The sequence below is a fragment of the Eulemur rufifrons genome, chromosome 15 (assembly GCF_041146395.1).
Source record: "Eulemur rufifrons isolate Redbay chromosome 15, OSU_ERuf_1, whole genome shotgun sequence".
NCBI classification, from domain to species: Eukaryota; Metazoa; Chordata; class Mammalia; order Primates; family Lemuridae; genus Eulemur; species Eulemur rufifrons.
The window spans coordinates 15106696-15134141 of record NC_090997.1 but is presented as its reverse complement, the minus strand read 5'-3'; the positions used below and the strand labels follow the sequence as shown (position 1 = coordinate 15134141).

The window sequence follows — 27446 nt, the reverse complement described above, 5'->3', positions numbered from 1 at the left end:
AAAACACAACATATTCATCTTTTTGGTTTGCTTGTTTGGTGATTTTCCCCCCTTTTGGACAAATCAAGTAATTTATAAGTTTTACTTTAGTAAACAATTTCTGAATTGTGGCTCCTTGCAAATTTTTGTATCTATGAAAGAAACACAGGTCACCTTAGCTGCCCTGTGGCTGTTCCTGTGCATGTCATTCTACTAGCACTTTAACTGTACTAATTTACACACTCAAGACACTCCTAGCCAAGTAAGATCCAATATGGCAGCAGTGGCTTTCATCCTGGCATGGGGAACATGGGCCACTGTGAAGGGAGGTTGGAGTATTTTGGGCCTGGCATGCTATACCAAAAGGAAAAAGAGAAATCAGACAGGCAGTTTTCCTTTGCCATCTGAACAATAATAAGGATGTGTCATGATAAAAGGAAGAGGGAGAGTCACACACAGGGAAATTGCTCTTACTGCTACATCAAAATTGAAGGAGGAGGTGGAGGTTGGCGGTGTGGAGAAATCATATAATGGGAGAAAATGCTCTGGTAGGTAGAATTTACAGGCAGAAAACCCAGTGACTGCAGCTTCTTTACCAACAATAGCTTTAGCCTAGCTTCATTCCTCCTGACTTATGTTACTGAAAGTTCAGCACTTGTCCCAAGGCTGCAGCAGAATGAGGACAAGTAGTTTGAGGAGAAGGAAAGAGAAGTTTATTACTTTGCCGGCAAAGAAGGAAAATGGCAAACTATCACCTCAAAATCCAAATTCCTGTTCATAAGAAGAAATACAGAGTTTATAAAGGGTGGGCCCTCAGTTCTAGGCTATTGCTGTTTAACTACAAGTAATGATTCTAATCGTCCCATTTCTGCTGAAGACAAAGCCTGTGACCTCCGTCTGCCTGGGAGGCCCACCCAGACCTCTGCCGGCCAGGTGTTGGGATAGAGCCACAGTTTAGCTGAGCTATCTCCTGTAACACGAAGAACAAAAGACATTCCCCTGCCCCTCCTGACCACCTCTCTGAGGCAAGGATGCAGGCCTCAGTTCCCAAAAAGAGTGGGGGAAGTTTTAAAGAGACAGAAAACATCTTTTGCTGTTTTTTTTTTTTTCTAGGCCATTCCCTCTGTTACAATTATAGATAAGATTTATTAACACACTCAAGCAAGGAATTACCCCTGCTTTCTACACATCCAATTGAGAGCAAAGCACTTCTTCCTTGAACTCTACCCCAAATCACTTAAGACAAATTCAAATCTGATAGTAAGTCCTTTCTGATATCCTCTTACCATGATGCCCCACCATCCTCATGGTGTATGTTCACATAAAAAAAGAGAAAAAAAAAGAAACATATATCTTTTGCATATGGCATTACAACTAATCTGAATCTATTAGGAACATCCTGAAATTTAGATAGGCTACAGGGTACTTTCCTAGTAGTAAATGTGACACCAGGTGGGTCAGCTTAATATAGGAAAACAATCAACTACTTGACTGAAACTCAGAAGACTGTACTTTTAGCCTGAGTTTGCCACAAACCATCACTTTGATCTTGGAAAAGCCATATTCCCTGAGCCTAAATTCTCTATCAACAGTTAAACATTTATTGAAAACCTATTCCATACCACATAGTAGGATAAGTTGCTAATTCCATTCCTCAAGTAATTTGCAAATAATATAATGTGGGAAGCATTATATTGAGCAAGGCAAAAAATAAAAATAAAATTAAAATTAAAAAAATTAAAAAGCACTAAAGAAGCACTGAGAAGGAAGGCCTAACTCATCCCGCATAGTCACTGAAAATGTCTTCTTTTCTTTCTTTCATTTTTTTTTTTTTTTTGACAGGGTCTCATCCTGTTGTCCAAGCTGGAGTACAGTGGTGAAATCATAGCTCACTGTAACCTCCAGTTCCTGAGCTCAAGTGATCCTCCTGCTTCAACCTCCCAGATAGCTAGTACTACAGGGGCATGCCACCATGTCCGGCTAATTTTTTTTATTTTGGGTAGAGACAGGGTCTGTCTATGTTGACCATGCTGGCCTTGAACTCCTGGCCTCAACTGATTCTCTTGCCTCAGCCTCCCAAAGTGCTGGGATTACAGGTGTGAGCTACTGCGCCTGGCTGTTAGCTGCATTTTCTTATGCACAAGAGACCCCAGCGTCTCAAACCAGGCTACTTAGATTCTACTCTGGCTCAATTTACCAGGGTTGGACAATTTATTTGTGCCTTGGTTTCTTGATCTGTAAAATGGAAATAATAATTGTACCTATCTCATCAGGTATTATCCAGATTACATTAATTTATATATACAACCTGCAGAAAACATTGACTGGCAGTTAGTAACCACTCAAAAAACATATTTAATATTGTTGTGATTATTTCTGATAGTAATAATAGATAATCTGCAAATTTTCTGACAAATCCAAACCCCTATAATTTCTTCTAGTGAGGAAACAAATAGTCTAAAGTCCTCTCTTTGAAATATCTGAGTACGTATCTTTGGAAAACATAAAATCCCTCAAGGGTCACAAGTAACTTTTAATAAAATCTATATTTTATTAATTTTTTAAATTAATTTTCCTCTAAGTCAAGAATAATGAAGCAGGCAAACCTACAAGAAAGATATTTCACTCAAAATTATAAGTTCCATAAGAGCAAGAACTTTTTCTTATTCATTGCTGTATCCCTAGCACCCACAGCAATATCTAACACATAGTGGATAATCAACAAATATTTGTTGAATGAATAAATGAATGTTTGGCATATAAAGACAAATACATATTTGTATTCTTTTCTGTTACTTTGAACTTTCTGTAAATAAAGAGTTCTGATTTAATAGAGTAATTCTCAACCTATTTTCTCCCATAGACCTAAGAGATGATGTACTTATATTAATAATGTCAATTACAAGAGCATTTAGATCCAACTCAGAGTAGGAGGGCAAAGGAGGAGAAGCAGGGATATCTTGGGAACATATTACAATCACAGGAGGGAATATGTATTGTGGAGCAGTCCCGAGGGATTCAGATTCATTCATAGTAAGACCTCCAACTGCCCTTTGACAATCACTGACATTGATGGAAGTCTCAAGTGGTGATCCCCAAGCTCCAATTGCGTTCAATTTTATCAATGACTTGGATAAAGATATAGGCAGCATACTTAGAAAATTTGTCAATGACACAAATCTGGATAGGATAACAGATATTTAACACACTGAAGGAAAAAATTAAAATCTGAAAGATCTCAGCTTGTGAGATCATAGGATCATTCTAACAAGAAGAAAATATTTACAAAAGACATGTCTAAGAAAGAACTATTATCCAAAATATAAAAGTAACTCTTAAAACAATAACAGTAGGAAAGAAGAACAATAACAAGAAAATAAACAACCTGATTTAAAAGTGGGCAAAAGATATGAACAGACACTTCACCAAAGAACATACACAGATAACAAATAAGCATATAAAAAAGTTCTCCACATTATGTTAATAGAGATCTTCAAATTAAAACAACAAGATACGTGCCTATTAAAATGGTGAAAATTCAAAACACTGACAACACCAAATACTGGCAAGGATGTGGAGCAACAGTAACTCTCATTCATTGCCGGGGGGCATGCCAAATGGTATAGCTATTTTGGCAGACTGTTCGGTAGTTTCTTTCAAAACTAAATATACTCATACCATGTGATGCAGTAATCACACTCCCTAATATTTACCCAAACAAGTTGAAAATTCATGTAGTCACACAAAAATTGCACACAGATGTTTAGAGCAGATTTTTCATAATTGCCCAAACTTGGATGAACCTAAGTTGTCTTTAGTAGGAAAATGGATAAATAAACTATGGTACATCCAGACAATAGAATATTATTCAGCAAAATATTCAGTGCTAAAAAGAAATGAGCTATTGAGCCATGAGAAGACCATGGAAGAAACTTACATGCATATTATCAAGTGAAAGAAGCTAATCTGAAATGATTGTATGATCTCAAGTATATGACATTCTGGAAAAGGCAAAATTATGGAGGCAGTTAAAAGATCAGGGGTTATCAGAGGTTAGTGGGGAATGGGGGCTCCATCAGTAGAGCACAATGGATTTTTAGGGCAGTGAAGCTATGCTGTATGCTGCTATAATGGTGGATACATGTCTTTATACACTTGTCAAAATTCCAAATATGTACAACACCAAGAGTGAACCCTAATGTAAACTATGGACTTTGGTTGATAATGATGTGTCCATGTAGGTTCATCCATTGTAACAAACGTACTACTCTTGTGTGGGACTTTGATAGTGGGGGAGGCTGTGTTCATGCGGTGTCAGGAAGTATATGGAAACTCTCTGTACTTTCTGCTCAACTTTTCTATGAACCTGTAACTTCTCTAAAAAATAAAATTTATTTTAAAAAATAAGCAAAGGACTTGAATAGACCTTTCCCCAAAGAAGACATACAAGTGTCCAGTAAAAACATGAAAAAATATTCAACATCATCTGTCATCAGGGAAATTCAAATTAAAATCACAATGCGATACCGCTTTGCACCATTAGAATGGCTATAATTTTTTTAAAAGGAAAATAAAAAGCATTGGAGATGATATGGAGAAATTGGAACCCTCATACATGGCTGACGAGAATGTAAAATGGTACAGCTATAGTTTGGCAGTTCATCAAAAAGTTAAACATAAAATTACCATAATGACCCAGCACTTCCAATCCCAGTAGATGGCCAAGAGAATTGAACACAGGTGTTCAAAAAGAAAAAAAAAACCTTGTACATGAGTGTTCATAGAAGCATTATTCATAACAGCCAAATGTCTATCAACTGATGAAGGTATAAAAAATATGATATACCTGTACAATAAAATATTATTCAGGCATGAAAAGGAATGGAGTACTGACACATGCTACACCATGAATGGACCTTGAAAACACACTAAGGGAAAGAAACCAGACACAAGAGGTCACATATTATATGGGTCCATGTATATAAAATATTCAGAATAGGCAAATCCAGAAAGACAGAAATCAGATTAATGGAATTGGTGTAGAGGTAGGGAATGGGGAGTGACTGTTTAGTGGGTGTGGAGTTTTGTTGGGGAAGTGATGAAAATGTAGAATCTGAGTGATGATGCTTGTACAATATTGTGTATGTACTAAAAACTACTGAATTGTACACTTTAAAATGATTAAAATGGTGAATTTTATGTTACGTGAATTTTACTTCAATTTAAAAAATTTTTTAAAAGTTGAAACTAATGACATGAGAAAGTATTTACTCATAAAAACCAGTCAAATACAATGTGTATAATAATTCAAGTTTATTAGAAATAAAGCAGTTATCTATTGATAATTATATTAATAGATGCATGTAACCTTGTAAAATCAAGTTGCCTTGGGAGCCAGTTTCAGGAAAGTGTTACAAACAGCTGTAGAAATAAAACAGTAATCTAGTCTCAAAATGATAGAAAAGTATTTTTAAAAAACTAAATTTTATTGTGTATGTTTGAGGTTTACAACATGATATTATAGGATACATATAGAGAGTAGAATAGTTACTATAGTGAAGCACATTAACTTATCTATTATCTTATAGTTACTTTTTTGTGACAAGAACAGCTAAACTCTATTTAACAAAAATCCCTAATACAATTTTATTAACTTTAGTCCTCATGTTATACATTAGATCTCTAGACTTGTTCATCCTACATATCTGTTATTGTGTATGTTTGACCTATATCTCCCCATTTCCTCTCCCCACCCCACCACCCATGGTAACCACTATTCTTGACCTCCATGTATTTGAGATCCTTTTTTTTTTTTTTATATTCTATGTATAAGTGAGATAATGCAATATTTTTCTTTCTGTGTCGGGCTTATTTTACCTTGTATAATATCCTCCAGATCCATACATGTCCTACTAATGGCAGGATCTTCTTTTTTAACACTGAATAATATTCCATTGTGTGTGTGTGTATATATAGATAGATAGATAGATAGATATAGCACATTTTGTTTATCCATTCATCTGTCAATGGGCATTTAGGTTGTTTCCATATCTTGGCTATTATGAATAATGCTGCCATGAACATGGGAGAACAGATATCTTTATGAGGTAGTGATTTCATTCCTTCGGGTATATAACCAGAAGAGGGATTGCTGGATCATATGGTAGTTCCATTTTTAATTTCTTTAGAAACCTACAAACTGTTTTACATAATAGCTGTACCAATTACATTCCCACCAACAGTGCACTAAGGTGCCCTTTTTCCCATAGCCTTGGTAACATTTGTTATTGCTTGTGTTTTTGAGAATAGCCATCTGCATATAGTGAGGTGATACCCCAGAGTGGTTTTAATTTGCATTTTCCTTATGATTAGTGAGGTTGGACACCTAGAAAATAATTTTTAATCTTATAATCCCTTAAAATGTTAAAAGAAGTTTACATTAATAATGTAATATATAGCATTGAGAGGCAATCTGTTTAGTAGGGGCTTCAATGACAGATTGTCTGTATTTGAATTCATCTCTTCCACGTGTTAGCTTGGCAAGTCATTTATTTAATCTTCCTGTGACTTCTTTTCTATAGGATAATTATAGTATCTACCTAATAAATTTGCTGTGAGGGTTAAGTGAGTTAAAGTATAAAAGTTGCTTGGCATGGAGCCTAGCCTATAGTAAGTGCTTAATAAATACTAGCAAAGGAAACTTATAATCTTTTTTAACTTTTATGCTTAATTATTATGAGAACATAGTAGTTGTAGATCTTTACAGGGTACATGTGATGTTTTGATACAGGCATACAATGTGAATTAATCAAATCAGGGCAACTGGGGTATCAGTCACCTTAGGCATTTATCATTTCTTTGTGTTAGGAACATTCCAGTTCCACTCTTTCGGTTATTTTAAAGTATACCCTGAGGGGAGGGAGCCAAGATGGCCAAATAGAGACATGGCTTGTTGGACTGTGCTGGCTGAAGGGTAAAAGGTTGGACTGAGGAGAGAAGAGATCAGTTGCAGCTCAGATGTGGATCACAGGGAGAGACAGCAGAGATGTCCGGGGACCCCACTGAGAAGGGTTGCAAAGCTGAGAAGGAGGAAAAGAGAAAAGAGAGGACAGTGGCACAGACTGAATCCAGTGAGGCCTGGAGGCCAGTGAAAGGGTAAGAGGGGGGCTCCCCTCCCCCACTTGGGTGACTTCAGTGAGCAGGACACAAAACTCTAACCCCCAGGAGAGTGCCACAAGAGACCAGAGGGCTGGCGTTCTTATGCCTAGACACCTCCTCTGTACCTCCTCCATTCCTGGCACCATAGAAAGTAATTGTGGCTCATGCCAGCTTGCAGCCACGGCCCCTCTCCCCAATAGCAACTTTGAGTATGCTCTGTGCTGCAAAATCTGTTTCTCTGCAGTGGGGGCATATTAACGGCTGAGCCTGCCACTGAGAGTGATGCCTCAGCCGTGGCATTTTGAGAGATTGCCCACTGGTGGCTTGGACAGAAGGGCAGGATTGGTGCCCCTAGAATACAAGAGCAGTGCAGGGAAATCATGGCCCCTCCCCCAAATAGCAACTACAAAAGTGCTTGGTGCTGAGAAGCCTGTTTCTCTGCAGCGAGGGTAGGTTCCTGGCCAAGCCTGACACTGGGAGAAGAGCTGCTGCAGCAGCATTTTGTGGGATCACCTGTTGGTGGCTTAGACAGGTAGACAGGACCTGGTGTCCCCAGGACACGAGAGTGGTGCAGGGAGATCACAGTCTCTCCCTCCCATAGTAATCATGAGAGTGCTCAGTGTGGAGAGGCCTATTTCACTGAGGAGAGGGCTTGTTCCTGGCAGATCCTGCCACTGAGAGCAGAGCCACCACAGTGGCATAACCCAAGAGGTTCATCAAACCTCCTAAAGCACCCTAAAGGCAACTCAGAACCAGAACTCCTCTCCCTGGCATGGTCAGGGACTGATCTTCTGGGACATAGAGACAGGTCCATAAGCCAGTCTTAGCACTCTCAGCTATAGATTGAGAGGCCAGATGAGAAGGAATCAGTAAAAGAGCTCCAGAAATACAAAAAACCAAAGTGAAAGGACGTGCCCAAAAGAAAACAATAACTCCTTACCAATGGATACCAACCTAAACAAAAAGATCAAAATGACAGATGAAGAATTTTGAACATGGATTGTAAGGAAGCTCAATGAAATACAAGAGAAAATAGAAACCCAACACTAAGAAATCACAAAAATAATGTAGAAAATGTATTAAAAATTCTCTAAAGAAATCAAATTATTAAAGAAAAACAAACAGAACTTCTGGAAATGAAAAATTCATTCAAGGAATTACAAATTCATGGAATTACAAAGGCTTTCAAGTGAAAAGCCTTAAGAATAGGCTAGATCAGGCAGAAGAAAGAATTTTAGAGTTTGAAGATAACAACTTTGAGTTAAACAAGTCAGTCACAGAAAAAGAAGAGGAGTGAACAAAGCCTTCAAGAAATGTGGGATTATATAAAGAGACCAAACATAAGAATCATATGCATCCCTGAGGATGAAGAAAATACACAAGGGTTGAAAAATCTATATGAAGTAATAATCAAGGAAAATTTTTCTGGCCTTGCTGGAAATCTAGATATCCAGATACAATAAGTCCAAAGGACTCCTGGGAGATTCATTGCAAACAGGAAGACACCACAACACATAGTCATCAGACTGGCCAAAGTAAACACAAAAGAAGCACTGATATGAGCAGTAAGACAAAAAAAAATAAAAAATAAAAAAAATAATCAGGCAACTTACAAATGAAAACCTACCAGACTAACTGCAGACTTCTCAGCTGAGGCCTTACAAGCCAGAAGAGACTGGAACCTCATTCTCAGTCTTCTCAAACAGAATAATGGCCAACCTAGAATTCTGTATCCCAAAAAACTAAGTGTCTTATGTAAGGAAGAAACAAAGGCCTTCTTAGACGAGAAAACACTGAGGGAATTTGTCAAGACCAGACCTACCCTGCAAGAAATACTCAGAACTGCATTACACACAGATCAACACAATAAATACCTACCAGAGTAAAATCACCCAAAAGGTAAAGGTCAGAGCCCAGATACCAAAATGGCTCAAGAGGTGAAACAACAATAAAGTTCTACTCAACAGGAAGAACAGAAATTCACCCACCCTACTTATCAATTTTCTCAATAAATGTGAATGGCTTAAACTTCCCACTCTAAAAGACATAGGCTGGCTGAATGGATAAAAAAAATATAAGTCAAGTATCTGCTGTCTCCAAGAAACACATCTAACCCGTAAGGACTCATTCAGACTCAAGGTGAAGGGCTGGGACACAATATTCCATGAAAACGAAAACCAAAAGAAAGCTGGTGCAGCCATTATGATATCAGATAAAATAGACTTCAAATCAACAAAAGTAAAGAAAGAAAAAGGTGGTCATTATATAATAGTAAAGGGAAAAATTCAACAAAGAGACATACAATTGTAAATATTTATGCACCTAACAGGAGCACCCATAAAGAAAACCCTACTTGATCTAAACAAAATGATAAACAGCAGTACTGTAATAGCTGGGAACTCCAACACCCGCTGACAGAATGGGACAGATCCTCCAAAGAGAACATAAAGAAACAATGGACTTAAACAGAATTCTAGAACAAATGGGCCTAACAGACATTTATAGAACATTCTACCTAAAACCATTGAGTATGCATTCTTCTCATCAGCTCTTGGAAAATGCTCTAAGGCTGATGACATCCTAGGCCACAAAACATATCTCAACAAATTTTGAAAAATAGAAATTATACCATGTATCTTCTCAGACCACAGTGAAATAAAATTAGAAATCAACTCCAACAGAAAGACTCATCTACACAGAAAGTCATGGAAACTAAACAACCTACTGCTAAATGATACCTGGGTCAAGGAGGAAATTAAGATGGAAATCAAAAGAGTCTTTGAACTAAATGATAAAGGGGACACAAGTCATCAAAATCTATGGAATACAGCTAAAGCAGTCCTGAGAGGAAAATTCATAGATCTAAATGCCTACATCTAAAAGACAGACCACAAATCAATAATTTAATGAATCATCTCAAGGAAGTGGAAAAGGATGAGCAAACCAATCCTAAACCCAGCAGAAGAAAAGAAATAACCCAGATCAGAGCAGAACTAAATGAAATCGTTAACAAAAGAATTACATAGAACATTAATGAAACAAAAAGTTGGTTCTTTGAAAAGATAAACAAAATTGACAGGCCCCTCACTAGATTAACCAGAAGCAGAAAAGAAAGGACTCTAATAAGCTCAATCAAAAATGAAAAAGGAGAAATCACAACTGATACCATGGAAATATAAAATATTATCTCTGAATACTATAAACATCTCTGTGCACATAAACTGGAAAATGTGAAAGAAATGAACAAATTCTTGGAAACACACAACTTCCCTAGGCTCAATCAGGAAGAAATAAAATTCCTCAAGAGATCAATATTAAGTATCAAAATTAAAGCAGCAATAAAAAATCTTCCCCCAAAATTTCCCTGACCAGATGGTTTCACACTCAAATTTTACCAGACTTTCAAAGAAAAACTGGTTCCTGTACTGCAGAAATTATTCCATAACATCAAGAAGGAAGGAATGAGCCCCAAACTTGTTCTATGAAGCCAATATTGCCTTGATACCAAAGCCAGGAAAGGATACAATAAAAAAAGAAAACTATAGGCCAATATCCCTTATGAATATATATGCAAATATTCTCAATAAAATACTAGCAAACTGAATTCAGTTTCATACCAAAAAAATAATTTCAGCCTCACCATGGCCAAGGAGGCTTCATACAAGAGATGCAAGTATGGTTCAACATGTACAAATCTATAAATGTAATTCACCACATAAATGGAAACAAAAACAAAGACCATATGATTCTCTCAATAGATGCAGAAAAAAAATTGACAAAACCCAGCATCCTTTTATGATAAGAACACTTAACACAATAGGCACAGATGGGACTAACCTCAAAATTACAAAAGCCATATATGACAAACCCACAGCCAACATCATACTGAATGGTGAAAAATTGAAAGCTTTCACACTTAGAACTGGAACCAGACAAGGTTGCCGACTATCACTACTTCTCTTCAATATAGTGCTAGAAGTCCTAGCTAGAGTTATCAGACAAGAGAAGGAAATCAAGGGCAACCAAATGGGGAAAGAAGAGGTCAAACTATCACTCTTTGCTGATGATATGATCTTATATCTACAAAATCCCAAAGACTCTGCTAAGAGACTCCTGGAATTGATAAACAAATTCAGCAACGTTTCAGGTTACAAAATCAATGTACACAAATCAGTAACATTCAGATACGCCAACAACTGTCAAACTGAGAATCATATCAAAGATTCAATACTTTTCACAATAGCAACAAAGAAAATAAAATACCTGGGAATATATTTAACTAAGGAGGTGAATGACCTCTACAGGGAGAACTAGGAAACACTGAGGAAGGAAATAGCAGAGGCCATAAACAGATGGAAAAACATCATGCTCATGGATTAGCAGAATCAACATTGTTAAAATGTCTGTATTACTCAAAGTGATTTTCAGATTCAGTGTAATCCCTATTAAAATACCAACATCATTTTTCACAGATCTAAGAAAAATAGTTCTTCACTTCGTATGGAACCAGAAAAGACCTCAAATAGTCAAAGCAAACTTAAGCAATAAGAACAAATCAGGAGGCATCACTTTACCAAACTTCAAGCTATATTACAAAGCTACCATAACCCAAACAGCATGGTACTTGCACAAAAACAGAGACATAAACCTATAGATCAGAACAGAGAACCCTGATATAAAACCAGCCTCATATTGCCATCTGATCTTTGACAAAGCAGACAAAAAAATACAATGGGGAAAAGAATCTCTATGCAATAAATGGTCCTGGGAAAATTGGATAGACACATGTAGAAGACTGAAATGTGAACCATACCTCTCAGCACTCACAAAAATTAATTCATGATGGATAATAGACTTAAACCTAAGACATGAAACTATGAGAATTCTAGAAAAAAAAAATGTTGGAAAAACTCTTTTAGATATTGGCCTAGGCAAAGAATTTATGAAGAAGACCCCAAAGGTAATCACAGCAACAACAAAATCAAATGGAATAACGAGATTTGATTAAACTAAAAAGCTTCTGTAGAGCCAAGGAAACAATCAATAGAGTGAATAGATAACCTACAGAATGGGAAAAAATATTTGCATGCTATACATCCAATAAAGGGCTGATAACCAGAATCTATAAAGAACTCAAATAAATAAACAAAAAAAAATCAAACAACCCTGTTTCGGCTGCTTATCACTCCTGAGCTTGGTAGAGAAGGAATGAATAATTACTCGAAACAAGGGGATAGGCCAAAGTCTGAAGGAGAAAATGGTCTCTTCAGCTAAGTTCCTCCCGTATTTATTTCCAAGGACAACTGCAAAGGGTCAGGGCCATTTGCTAATTTCTTTGATAACTTCCATACAGGTCAGCTGTTTTCAGCTGACCTTTGCACTCAGCAAACAAGCAGCTTTGGGCAGGCGTTTTCACCTGACCCTTCATTCACTCTGCTCACGTTCCATCCATTCATCCATCCATCCTTTCTTCTAAGCCCAGCTCCCACACAACCCCTTTAAAAAGTGGGCAAAAGACATGAACAGAACCTTTTCAAAAGAAGATAGACTATAATGGCCAAGAAACATATGAAAAAAATGTTCAATGCCTCTAATCATCAGGGAAATGCAAATGAAAACCAGAATGAGAAAGCACCTAACTCCAGTGAGAATGGCTTTTATCAAAAACTCCCAAAACAACAAATGCTGGCATGGATGTGAAGAGAAAGGAAGCCTTACACACTGTTGGTGAAACTGCAAACTAGTACAACCTCTATGGAAAGTAGTATGGAGATACCTCACCTCAAAGAACTAAAAGTAGATCTCCCATTTGATTCAGCAATCCCACTATTGAGTATATAACCAAAGGAAAAAAAGACATTTTATCAAAAAAACACTTGCACTAGACTGTTTATTGTAGCACAATTCACAATCTCAAAGATGTGACATCAACCCAAGTGCCCATCAGTACATGAGTAGATTAAAAAATGTGGTCTATGTTTACTATGGAGTACTATGCAGCCATAAAAAATGATGAACTAATACCTTTTGTAACAACCTGGGTGGAACTGGAGACCATTCTTCTAAGCGCAGTATTGCAAGAATGGAAAAACAAACACCATATGTACTCACTATTAAATTGTAACTAATCGATCAACAGCATGTACATATATGGTAGTAAAACTCAACGGAAACCAAATAAGTGGGGATGGTTAGGAGGGGACGGGTAAATTTACACCCAACGGGTACAATACACGCTACCTCGATGATGGGCACACTTATAACATTGACTCAAACTGCACAAGAGCAAATCATGTAATCAAAACATTTGAACTCTGCTAATATTCTAAAATAAAAAATGTGAAAGATAAAAAATGAAATATATCCTAACTTGTTGATTATAGTCACTTTGTTGTGCTATCAAATATTGTTCATTCTATCTAGTTATCAAACTATATTTTTGCACCCATATTTGCACCCCCACTTTATTCCCCCTCCCTGCTACCCATCCCAGTCTCTGGTAACCATCATTCTACTTTCTGTCTCCATGAGATCAGTTGAAACTTCTAATCTTGTTTACCATTATCCTTAATATTAGCTACCCTCTAGTACTCCTTCAGGTCCTCAAATTCCACTCCAAACTGAGCCCACCCCCCAGAACTATTTTCCTCTATTTTCTTTTTGCCATTAACATTTGCTTTGCTAGTAACATTTTGTTCTTTCCAAGATAAACCACACGAGGCTGGTTTGGTCTCTCTTCATTCTCTCTCATTTTTTATTCTCCATTCTTCACACAAACTAACAAACCCAGAATTTCCCTTAGCAGTAAAAGCAGGAATGCGTGGGTGTGAGAACCCAGAAAAAGCATCTAGAAAAGTAAAAATACTATATCTGGTGGTAGGAATATGGCCATCTTCACTTCTGTAACAGCTAACATATATTGAGTGTCGCTGCGTGGTATTGTGCTAAGTGCTTTACATATATTAGCTCTTTTAATTTTCACATTAAATCTTGCTTTTTTCCAACTTTTAAAAATTTCTACAATGAATATATTACTTCTACAAGCAGAAAATTTTATTTGGAAATGTATATTCACAAAATAAATAAACCCTGTTAAAGTGAAAGTCATCAGATTGGATGAAGATTCTAGGAACGCCTGCAAGTAAGATGTTTAGAGCTAAGGATGTTTTACCTGGAAAGGGGAAGGGGAACATGGAGTTACACATCCTAGCTGTCTTCCCGTATTCAAAAGATAGTCACTTGGAAGAGGAATCAGACTTGGTCTCTCTGGCTTTAAAAAGTGAGCTAGAACCAATGAGAGAAAATTCTAGGGAGGTAAGTTTTTGCTCAATGTAAGACTATTTTTATCCCCAACAGTAATTCATCTAAATCAACGAATATTTATGGGTTTATGCATCCAGAAGAAGGTTGGACATGGAGAAGTCTAAGGTCATTTTTGACTCTGAAATTCTGTTTTAATTTGTATTAATGCAGATTAACCAGAGAGAAGAGCCAAGGTCTACCTTTGTCGTAAAATTTAAAAAAGGATGTGAGTCTATATCAACCTTGGAAAAAACAATGTAGTGTCTGGGTAACTAAATAAATGTAAAGCTTATGGATTGCTTCAATGCAATTGTAATATTGTTATGACGAAACAGAAAGGCAGAATCAGCAAAAAGAAACGGCCTGTGTTGCAATTAGAAAGATAATAGGACACAAAACTGATTTAAATCTGTTATTTACTTCCTCCCTTAGGTGGTCTGCACCCCTCTTCCTTTAATTTCCCCCACTTTCTCTACAATAATCTTTTGCATAATTGACATTCGCTAGCCATGAGACTCAGCCCTGTTCATACCTGTGATGCTGTAAGCCACAGGCTTCCTCGCCCCTCTGAATTGCAATTGCTTTTTTTTTTTTTTTTTTTTAAATTTTGTAAAGCTGAGACTTCAGCCGGGGTCAACTTTGTTGAGCAACAGATCTACCCTAGATTCTGCTTCACCTTCAGCCCCGCTTGCTGTACTGCTGTATGATAGTGGCCTCCCACTCCTGGTGTCACGGGCTCTCACACAATAGGAGTCCTTGAAGCCGGAGCCCTTCTGTCCCCAGGTCTGATGGCTGCGAATCCTGGCAAAGCTGTGAAGCCCGCGCAGGGAGGGCACCTTCAGCGCCCCGGGCTGGGCCGGGCGCAGGGCCCCAGCCAGAGGGCGCCAGCGCCTACCAAGCTCAGGAGCCCAGCAGGGGCTCCCCGACACGTCCTCGGTTAGCCGGAGTCGGGGGCTCCCTCCTCTTGCAAGAAGAGCCTCTCTCCCAGTACTCCCCACCGGCAGTTTGCTTCTCTGCCAGCTTCTTCCTGGCTGTGGCTGCCCACTCACTCTTGGCTTCAGAATCGGCCCCCTCCGCACCTCGACCCCCAAGGAGGCCCCCACCCCAGCTACGACCCCAAGGAGCCTCTCCCCGCTGGGGCCGGGGCCCCTGCCGACTGGCTCCCGCGTTCTGTCCCCAAAGGGTTCTAGCCGCTCCCCAGCACCTGGAGTGGAGGCGGGGGTGTGTGGGACTGAGGGCCGGGTGAGAGCCCGGGAGGTGGGGTGGGTGGGGGACCGGGAAGGGCACGGGGTCAGGAGGGAGGAGATGAGAGGAGGCCAGACAGGGGCTTTCGGTTTCCCGGGGTCTGATTGGAGGTTGGCCCGATGAGTCGGAGCTGGGGACGCGCCCATCTCCGCTGGCTTCTGCTAGAGCCGCCGGCTGGGCCCCTCCCCGGAGCCGCTTTGTCCCGGGTGACGGCGGCGGAGGTTGCGGGGAGGAGCGGGGAGGAGGCAGAGACCCGCGGGAGCACGGACCGGAGACCAGGAGGCGGGGCGCGCCGCGCACTGCCCCACGCCCAGGCCCGCGGGCACCGCGCCCGCCCCCACACGCGCTCGCACCGGCTGGCAGGTGAGCAGGCAGCGCCGCGCCCGCAGTCGCCGGCCCCCGCTGACCGCCCGAGCCGCCGCCTCCGCCTGCACCGGCCCATCGCGGACGCCCAGCAGGTCGGTTATGTAACCGCGCCGGCCCCGCTCGCCCCTGCACCCTGTCCCGCCAGGGCTGAGCGCGGTGTCCTGGTCGTGCCAGGGGACCGCGGCGGGGGGCGGGCAAACCAGGCCGGGTCTGGGAGCTGAGTAGGGGCGGCGTGGAGGTGTGGTGGGGTGCCTCCTGATCCAGCGGTCAGTCCCGGTGGCGGCCGTGGGGACAGAGGTGTCCCAAGACCCCCCTCTAGGGGGCGCGGGTCTCAAGGAGCCCCTTCCCCATTCCTAGTGGCCCAAGGGTTCGCCTTCCCAGTAGCAGCAGCAGGTGCATGAGCGAAGAAGCGAGACTGACGCCTGTGATCCCTGGAACTGAGGCTTAGACAGGGAGTAAAGGAGGCTGACTGGACGCAGAAAGCAAAGGAGAAAACGGAGAGACCCCCTTTCTTCCTAGTGCTTAACCGAAAGCGCTGCGGAGGGGGAAGGTGCTTTGAGGTGCAGCGGGCTGCAAATTGTCCTGCTTGGGATTAGCGGGCTTGGGTCATCTAAAAATAACTTCAAGTTTGAAAAGTGAAATGGACGGGAGCGCAGTGTGCCGGGTTCGTCCTGCCTGTGGGATGCTTCGCTCCAGAAGTCACCAGAGGGAACGGGCAAATCCCAGCTGCCTGATCCCTCAGCTGCCTCCCCGTCTCGCTGGTTTCCAGGGTGCGTTGGTTTGACTTTTAGTTAATGATTTATTCTTCAAGGCACTGCGGTCTCTTTCTTATCCCAAAATGAATTATAACAGTGCCTCATGCTTTGAATCTTTCCTGTTTGTTACATTGGAATAGAGGTGTTCAATGGACATCTGAGTCCACTGTCAAAGCAATTTTTTTTAAAGTCTGAGTTTAGTAAAAACAAAAAAGTTTCTGGGCTCCGTTTAATATGCAGTCCCACAATTTTCCACAGTTGAAGAGCAAAGGGTGTTACGGCATTCCAGCTCACACTTCTCCCTTCCTTCAGCCAGAATCTCACTTACCCTATCATACAGAAGGGAGGCTTTAAGGCAAATAGGATGTTTTAAACAATGCAACTCAACTTTCACGCCTTCATGGTCCTTTGTTACACCAACTTCAAAACGTAGAACAGATGTGACACAGGCACAGGGCAGCACTTGCTGACTGGCCCCCTCCATTCTGGGAGGACACTGAAGTTGGAAATGCCCCGGAAGCTGGGAAGGATCAAGAGGCAGGTCAGCCCTGACTGTGGAACCGGGCAGGGGAGTGAACATTTGGCTGCTTTTCAGTCTACTCATTGATTTTCTTTAGCCTTGGAGCTATTATATGAAGTACGATCAGTCATTGAGTTCAATTAGTCTAAAATGTGAGTTGCACATTGCTTTCAAATCCACTGCAATCGCATCAGCATTTATTGAGTACCTACTACCTGAGTCCAGGATTTTGTGAGGGAAAGTGCCCTCAGCCAAAGCTACAGGATTCCAAGAGCCTTCAAAATACCTAGTGTTTGCAGGTCCTGCAGATTCCATCTAAATCTGGGAGGATGGGACTCTCTCTCCGGTGATGAACATTTAACAGACATAAGTGGGAACTTGAGAGCATTCTCATTTGCAAGTGCACATCACACTCTTTTAAAAACCACTTGCATAATCATTTGCAGATAGTCATATATGTTACAGAAACTAGCATTCTCTTTGTTGAAACCAACCTTGACGGTCACTGAGGTCTCATTTTCTTATTGCTTTTGCTTTCTGTACCATCTACTCAAAATTGATTCAACAGTCATTTGTTAAGTGCCTATTGTGTGCTATGTAGGCCCTGTGCCAGAGGCTAAAAGAATGAGGTCTGTGCCTCCCAGAAGTCAATCTAGCAGAAAAGAGGGATAAGAAGATAAATGAGAATGATTCAACATGGTGAGTATTTAATGGAGATAGGAATAAGTTCAGTGGGAGCCAAGGGACAGAAGAGTGGAAGGAATATGGGAGAGTTTTCAGAAGAGTTCACATTTGAACTGGATCCCAGTAGGTGGTAGGAATTCTCTAGAGAAGGGCTAGGGGCTCCACATTGAAGGAACAGCATACTCACATGGCAGAAAGGTCACATTCAAAGGACGCCTAAATGTTCTGACGTAAGGGGGTGGCAGGAGAGTCTTAGAGAGGTTGCAGTGAGCCTGGGTTGTGAATATACTCTGCCAAGGAAGAGAAACCATGCAGCCTTTAATGGGAGAAATGATTTAATCTAACTTATATTTTGCAAAAGTGGCTTTGGAGGGAGTGAGGAGGTGGGATTGCAGAGAGTAATGAGCTCAGATTTTAGAACATTGGAATGGTCAAGGCAAAAAAAGAAAAAAAAAAAAAACATAAAATGAAATGTGCCTGAACCAGATGGCATGGGGGCAAGAGATCCACAGAGAGCCATTTCAGAGGGAAAATCAGTGGTGCTTGGTCACCAAGGGGGCGGTGGTACTGAAGGAAAAGGTTAGATGTCTAGGTGGATGTTCAGGCTTTTAACTGAGTTGAGGAGTAAATGAGAAAGAGCAGGTTTGAGAAAGATAGCAAATTTTTATTTTGAACAACCACATGAAAATGCTCAGTAGGCACTTTTATTTTCAAAGGTGATTTCTTTATTCCTGGTGCTAATCTTCTACTGATCTCACTTGCCTTCATTCCTGAAACTATCTAGGGCTGCCTTTGGAGAAGAGGGAGGTGAACTTGATAGTGGGAAGTTGTCTCTGACTTTATCCCCAAAAGTGAAAGTATGAACTCAGTTATTTGAACTACTACAGTGGTAATAGTAATAATAATGATAGTAATAATGTCTACCATTTATTCAATGCTGAGCACAAAGAAGTTAAAACTGTACTATCACATTTGATCCTCCCATCAACTTTATGAGGCAGGTGCTATATTATGCTCACATAATTAACAATAAAGCCAAGACAAAGAGAGGATGACTTGTCTAGGTCACAATTAGTGAGAGGTGCAGCCAAGGTTGAAGCCCAGGCTGTGATCAACATTCTGAATGGCCAGTATGAATTAATATGCCAAAACAATTCCCATTTAACCTGGAATGTTTTTTTTATCCTAGGTTTGAATATTTGTGGCTGATGCCATAAAGGAGAATTGGACTGAGTCAGGAGTTCTGGCTTTTAACTGGGCTCTGCACCTGATTTGCTGTGTGACTTTCATCTCAGACTTTAGTTATTTTAAATCTGTGTATTAGTGGGAGAAGAGTTTGGTCAGGTGCCCTCTCAGGAGTCCTGGCATTCTGAAGTCCTGCTGTCTTGCCTCAAATTCTACTGCTAGCACTATTGATTTGGTTAAGATTGTACCTGTCTGGTCACTTTTAGAATATGAACACCTCCAAGAGGATTAACTCAAATGGGTGGCTTGTCCTTAACAGGTTGGTGTCATCTAGTCCATCATACAGAGCTAATGGGGGTTCCTGATGTTGGGGGAGCCCAGTTCAGGAAGAGGAGCCCTGCATGAGCACTAAAGTAGAGGAATCTCTCTGGTCACTAATCACTGTCTTTACTTTAGACATGTTACTTAAATGCTATAAAAGTTTCCTCCTCTCTGTAAAACTGGAGTGATTAAGACACATGTTGTAAGGTTGGTGTAAGGATTAAGCCGGGCACTACACATAAGCCAGCATCGTTGAAGATGATCAGGGAATGGAGGTCTCCATGCCTTTCCCCCTGAGTAGCAGACATGTTGAAAGAGTGCTTCTGAAGACAGACTTCCCTACTGCATACTTTTGATAGGGGCCACCCCTTAGTTGAGTATCATCTATCTATCTAAGAAAGATGTACATATTGGTAATATGAAAACACACACAACCTTACATGTCTTTCAACGCATGAACCTCTCAAGTATACATTAATAAATTACCCTCTTAAATATAAAGAAGCTTCAACATCTCAGAACACAGAGGTTTTAATTCTTTTGCCAGCTTATAAGGAGGCCAAGATTGCTGTAAAGAAATAGTATCACCTAGGAGGAATTCTCTCATTATGGCTTAGAACATAGGGGGGTGGAATGGCTTCCTATTCCATGTGTCTTTGTGCACACACTTGCGTTTCTATTTTCCTGAAGGGCTTCTTGCCTTTGCCTGTAAAACGTTCCCTGTCCTTGTGTCTTTTCGCTTGTTCCCAACTGTCAGGTGTCACATATTGTAGGTTAAATTAATCTTGTTGAGAAATTTTTTTTAAAAAGGTGGAAGCAGCTTTAAACTCAACTGAAACTGTTTTTAAATCCCTTAAAAAAATAATAAAGTGTGTGACCATGAATGGTACTTTCTAGAAATTAAAGAAATGCTTCCAAAAATAGCACAAACTTCCTGCAGTTCAGAATGCCCACAAAAATATTTTCTATAGTAGGGATGAGAAGGGTCTTATTTTCTTATCTGATCTCTGATACTCAACGTACTTTAAAATGAGGCATGGAATGTCGGGCTCCTAAGCTTTGGAATGTCTGCATAACAACACCTTTTAATGGTAGCTATCGAACAAAAGAATTGTACAATTTTACATCTGGGTCCTAGTTTTTATTACTGTTGCCTTAGTTCTTTGTGGGAATAACTGCTTTAGTGTTTCATGTAATTGAGCTTTGCCTGCTACAAAATATTATTAGGAAGTTCTTTGAGGCCATGGGCCTTGCCTTAATGCTTCTCTTACAGTGTTGAGAATGATGTATAACAAGCATGGACTTGGCATCAAAAGGTCTGGATTCCAATCCTGGTGCTGTCACTTCCCAGCTATGTGACCTTGAGCTTCCCATTGACCTAACAGTCATAGGAACTGGCATTTGTTGAATGCTGCCCCTGTTCCGGACACTTTGCTCAGCACCCTGTATACATTATCTCATTTAATCCTTACAACTACTCCACGAGGGGGGTGTTATCATCACTGTTTACAGATGACCACACCCTGAGGATCAGGGAGTATAAGCCACTCAGTGCCCGGTCTCTGAGTTGCAATTTTTTTACCTGTACAATTAGGAAAATAATACTTAATCTCCCCACCTTTCAGAGGTGTGAAGGTGACATGCTCTGTGTTCATGAATGTGCACTGAAAAATGGAATGCTCTGCGCACATGTCAAGGACGACTGTCACAATAGGGACCTCCCAGAAGATCAGCTGTAGTTGGGCCTGGTGTAGTACCATGGCAGTGAGGGGAGAGAGCTCCACTGTATATAAAATACAATTGTATAATATGTTAATAATACTGTATTTCCTTGGCCTGTTCTTTGGTACCCTTTCGTTTTCTTTAAAGAATATTTGTTGTCAGTAGCAAGTGTGAGCTGGACCAGACCAGGGCAGGCCAGGATGAGCAGATCAGGACATGAAACTGGGTCTAACTGGTGAAGGGGAAGGAGACCATGGTTTGCAGAGAAGAGGGACCTGCCAGGGGGGTGTTTTAGTATAAACGGAGAAGGCTAAAGATCAAAGCCTAAAAGGATAGGCATGATGTGGAGTGCAAGAAGTCATCACCAGGGTTTACACCAAGTGTGACTGACAGACAGGACATAGGTCTGCTCAAGAAAGGTAGAAATATTTCCCAGTGTCTGATGAGGTCTGTCTATTCAGCAGGAAAATTAGAGACCCTCTGCCATGATTTTTTAGTGTTTTTTTCTTTTTTTTTTTTGACATATGTACTTTCTATAAAAATTTTGGAAAATGCAGGGAAGTATAAAAAGAAAATTAAAATCACACATATTACCATGAGTAAAGGATAATTACTATTAACATTTTGGTGTATTTCTTTTCAGTCTTTTTTTTCCAATATGCATATCTTTATAGAATTGGGATCATAACTGTATAGAACTTTGCATCCTATGTATGTCACCAAACATTTTAAATAACTTTTCATGTGAGGTCAATAATCTTTTGAACATGGTTTTCAATAGCTGCATAGCATTCTCCTGTATACTTTTACCATAATTCATTTATACTCTCCCCTAGTGTTGAACATTCAGATAGTTTCCAATTATTCAAAATATCATAAATAATACTTTGATAAACATCTTTGAGCACAATCTTTTTCTATGTTTTGGATTATTCCCCTAGGATAGGTTGTTAAAAGTGGAATTATTGGCTCAAATAGATGGACATTCTTAAGGCTTTCTCTATATATTCACGTTGCTTTTGATTGCTTTTCCAGGAGGTTGTACTAATTAACATTCCCACAAGCAGTGGATGAGAATGCGGGTCTCTGTCCTGCTTCTAAGCACTCTTTTTGGTGAAGATAAGGGCTGGATATTATTAGTGTTTTTCAGAGATAACACCCACTCTGGAAATATTCATGCATAAGGATAGGTTCAAGGAGGTTAGGCTTTCTTTTGGGGCATTGAGGATGGGTAGGTGGGGACCTAGTAGATTTAACATGCATTAGGGTTTGTGTGAAAGTTGATTTTCGTGGATTAGCTTCTCTCCTGATGGTTCTGTTATCAGCAGCCTGGCACACGGATGCAGTGGCCTGAGTGAGGCCTGACTGTTGACAGCTGTCATCGCAGCCTGTCGAGCTGCTAAGGGTGGTTTAAAATATTACTAAGTAGAAAAAGCAATCTCTGGTTAAGTGGGAACTGGTTCAGTTTGCTTCCTCTGGCTCCTTTGTTCAGCAAAACAGAGTTTTCAAATCCTGAAAATGTTGACAGCAAATATGGGCATTTATTTGCATTAGTCTTATTGTTGCTTAGTTGGTTTTGGCTGGCTCCCCTTCCACTTTTGGGCAAACTTCAGTCGGGCACGTCTTTTTTTACCTTCCACTCAGTGAGACACAATGCAGAGTAGGCCAGTTTGAATAAATAACTAGGATAACCAGTTAGAATCTTCTTAAAAATCTTAATGGTCTTGAGTGGTCAAGAATATCCAATTCCTAAATGGTCATTCTGGAATTTTTAATTGATGACTAATCAAATTAGTCTTTCCAAAAAAGGTCTCTGCATTCTCTATTAGGCTACCCTATTAACTACAGTATTTGATTGTATTGACCAATTTATTGAGGTAAACAGCCAATTTGAATTATTTTCCCCATAAAATTATCTGAAAGATTAATACAATTTATTTTTTATTTTGACTTCTGTAACTATTAAAGCTAAAAGCCCAGTCAGTACCTGACTAAGACAAATCAATGTTCAATTTATACTCCTCTTTTTTTTTTTTTTTTTTTTTTTTGAGACAGAGTCTTACTCTGTTGCCCCAGCTAGAGTGCTGTGGTGTCAGCCTAGCTCACAGCAACCTCAAACTCCTGGGCTCAAGCAATCTTCCTGCCTCACCCTCCCAAGTAGCTGGGACTACAGGAATGTGCCACCGCACCTGTCTAATTTTTTCTCTATGTAGTTGCCCGGCTAAGTTTTTCTATTTTCAGTGGAGATGGGGGGTCTTACTCTTGCTCAGGCTGGTCTCGAACTCCTGACTTCAAGCGATCCTCCTGCCTTGGCCTTCCAGAGTGCTAGGACTACAGGCGTGAGCCACCATGCCCAGCCTTATATTTCTCTTTTGAGGTTTAATAATTTTTCAAGAGAGAAGGTATCTGCACATGAAGTTTGAAATAGAAGACGGTAAATTCGGATAAGTTAATGGTAGTTCAAACAAAATTCTGTTTGTTCAAGAGCAAAATCTCTTAGCCTTGACAAGTGAAAACAAAGTACTAATTCATGAATATGTTAATTTTTCCTGCTGTGGGCATTAATGATACTCATTTGATCTTTTATGTTGTACAAACGACGATTTATTTTAAAAAGGGTTAAATTTTATTCAGGGAAGATATTCAGCAACTGGCATATCACAAAATGTGTTTATTTGGTATCCTTTATTTTATGATTTCTATATCTCTTGGTGATTTCTGTTCAACACACAGCTGTTGTTTAGCATTAAACTTCAGATTTGACAAGGGGACATTTAGGTGAAGCTCTGAGTTGAAATATTTGCTCCCTCAGATTTTCAAGGGCTTATCCTCTGACCTCGTGTCTAAGTGCCTCAGCACATGAAGACTCCATGGGAATTTTTGGCTTGTATCCTGGACTTTGGTTTGGTTTCAGCCTCCTGAGATGTCATGGATGGGGGGGAGAGGAGAATTCCTTCTCATTCTGTTTCCAACCCTACTGGGCTGTCTGGTGTCTTTTGTTCTGGAAGGTTAGGAAGGCTTTCACAGCCCCCACATGTGGGTAGACCAATTTGGAAAGGTCAGCTCCAGGTGGAGGTGAGACTGAATGGGAAACCTGAAGAGCCCCCCCTCCACTCCCCTGAATCCAAATTACCTTAATTCAAGCCAACAACTGCTTCAGTTAGCCTGTATGTAAACTGCTCAGATGATTAAAGTGGAAACTGGGGACATTGAAAAATTTAGGCTGGCTCTAGATGGGCCCAGTTATGTTCTAGTGAAATCATGAATAGCTTACCTGGGACATAAGGCTGTCCATAGTGGCCCTGTGGGGAAACCCAGGTGTGTGGTCTCACCTGGGTGGCCCTCTGCTCCTTCCTGCTTCTGTTTATTAACCTAACCAGCTCCCAGGAGGCCCTATGGCAAGCACTGAAGGGAATGACCATGTCAGTATGTTGGAAGGACCTTTAGGGTCTCCCAGTGTAGAAATCCCCAAATGTGGTAGCTCCTCGTGATGTTTCTAGTTTTGTTTTTTAAAATAGCTCCTAAAAATGTCACAGTTATACAAGTATAACTGTATGTATCAAAAAGGCTTCTGTCTTGGGTGATGAGAACCAAACATATGCTGCACTCTCAGTGTCTCTTTTTACCCTTCATTCAACCTCTTCCTCTTGGCTCAACCATTATGATGTCTTCACTGCCACTCCTGGCTATTGTCTTACAATTCAAGCCAAGGTGTGATATTATGAGAAGGTTATTTTATCTGAACAAAATTAGAAATATCTTAATGGATATGCATGAAAACCAATCCTAGGTATTTTTATGACAGTATAAATTTCAAGGGCATGTCTTACAGGAAAGAAAATCCAAAGAATAATAAAGGTTAGAGATCTTTAGCTAACTGGTGTTCAGGACCCATTTCTGTATATCCGGGAGCCTAACATTCTGGATGTCCCATCAGATCACAAGGGCATCCCTCCACCCCTCAATTTCCCCCATTGACCATGATTCTCTTTGAATTATTCCATTTCTGGAGACATGAGCCCAGATCATGGCAGAATCTGCCTATGACTGTTCAGGGACTTTCTCTTTAGCTTCTGTCTCCATTCTTCTTCTCACACCTCATCCCAGTGATCCTAAGGCTTGGAAAAGCTAAACTCATGCCTCCTCTTCTCAAAAGAATGGAAAAATGAAGACAAAGATGTAGACATTCTTCTTCCTCCAAGAAAGAGGAGTGATGTTCAGATGTTAGAATCTAAACAGTTAACTGAAGGATAATTTTTTAGCAGTAAAAAAAAATAACCTAGTAGTCATTTGAGGCCAGTTAATGAGCATCTAACCTTGATTCATTATCTAGAAATGGTTCATTATCTAGTTTGGTGACAGCTCATCACTAAGAGAATAGGTTTTTTTTTTTTTCCAAATATTTTTTTATTCAGTTTTAACTATTCTTTTTTTGATCAGGCCAGTCCTTTTAGTGATTTTCCAAAGTATCAACAAAATTATGCCTCTTCTTTCTTTGGACTTTTATTATATGCATCCTTTATAGTATCCTAATCATTACTTAAACACACCATTTTTATACCTCTTTCCTCATCCTAGGATTGGTAATGGTTTATTTTTAAGACAATATGCTAATATGATGAAGTTATTCTTACATTGTAGGATTTCTGTCAGTCATGTCTGTTGTCAATCATGGCAAATGTAAATGCTGCCAAATATACACATTTGTTTTCCTAATTGCGAATTGACTTTTTATGGCTACTTATTAGACAACCCCAGGAGACCAATAGTAATAATTGAGACACAGCTGCTAGAGACCAGATATTATTTCTTCAGCTTCCTATTCTAATAAATAATGAACCACCACGTTGTTTATAAATAAATCAAAAGTCTTTGTAATAAATAACAAACTAAGAAGCAATTGCATACAATTTGCAGAAATAGAGTTATAGAAACGCTAGATATAATAATAATCAGAATGAGAATTGTTTTATCAATGAGAACCAATTTAGAGAACACTGCAACTGTATAAAATTATAATTGGACACTCTCTCATCTGTTTCTTGAAATTCTAGTCTTCCTTCAAATTCCATCTCCTCTATATTTTCTCAATTCCTATGCCGTCAAAGGAGCCATTATTCTTTGTTGAACCTATATGTATGGCACATACATAGTCTAACCTATAAATTCTATTTACTCATGTATTTCATTAATTCATTTACCCCTACCATGAACCAAATACTGTGCTAGCCACTAGGATATAAAAACCAGTAGAATGTAATTCCCACCTTTAGTGAAATTAGAGCCCAGTAGACTTTAAGCATCTTACTTGTTTACCTACATGTCCCCTTAGACAGTAAGTGCCCTAAGGATGAAAACCCTGCTGACTCATTTATTCAGCCTGGCCCTGGCTGCAATCATCACATGGCTTGCCATTGGTGGGCACTCAGCTGGTGGCAAAATGAACTACCCATTATATCCATTCTATTAATAAATAATTCAGGAACACCACCTTGAAGATATCCACACCTTTAAATGTCTTTAAAGCCTTTGTTCTCCTTACACAATTGTTAACTATAAAAATAAGTAACTCTACATTAGGTTTGCCTACTTTCACTTTGTGTGCGTGAATAGGCCTCTTCTTTCCAGAATATCACCTAATATCACATCTCTATTACGTAACAAAGCACCAAATATGATTGATAGCATATGAATTTCCTGCAGGCAGGCATGTGAAAGGCTTCTTCTGTGTCAAATTCAAATTATTTTGAAGTGCTTCTGTTTTGGTAAAACAGTGTATCCTTTCCTCTTTTGTGAAACTTGGAGGTAAAGCAACCAAGTAGGAATAACTGTGGGTATTTATTGAGCACCTATTGAGCACCAGGCACTGGGCTAAGGACTTTCCACGTGTTGTCACACATAGTCTTCTCAAACCCTATGAGGTAGGTTCTATTTTTATCCCAATGTTATAGATAAGGAGCCTGAGGCTCAGGGAGGTTGAGTCACTTGCTTATGGTTGTACAGGTAATAAATGGGGAAGCCAGGGCCCACCAATGGTCTCTGTCTTCACAGCCCTCCATGCCTTGTCACAGTGATTTGTGACAGATTTGCAGAGGCATTTGGGAGGGGAAGGCACAGGACTTCCATAGGGTGACTCTTAAATTTTGCTGTTTTTATTTCAGTGCTAATCTAAACTCATATTAGCATATTCTGGGTCATCCAGATGCCCA

The 27446-nt window shown here is 39.9% G+C and overlaps 1 protein-coding gene across 1 annotated transcript in view; it reads left to right on the top strand.

Moving 5' to 3' along the window:
• Positions 1–15872: 15872 nt before the first annotated feature.
• The window catches only part of RCAN2 (regulator of calcineurin 2), a 250579-nt gene continuing 239005 nt past the window's right edge, over positions 15873–27446 (top strand). Inside the window, exon 1 of the mRNA XM_069489214.1 lies at positions 15873–16142. The gene's annotated coding sequence lies outside the window, so the exon portion shown is untranslated. The remainder of the gene's footprint in view (positions 16143–27446) is intronic.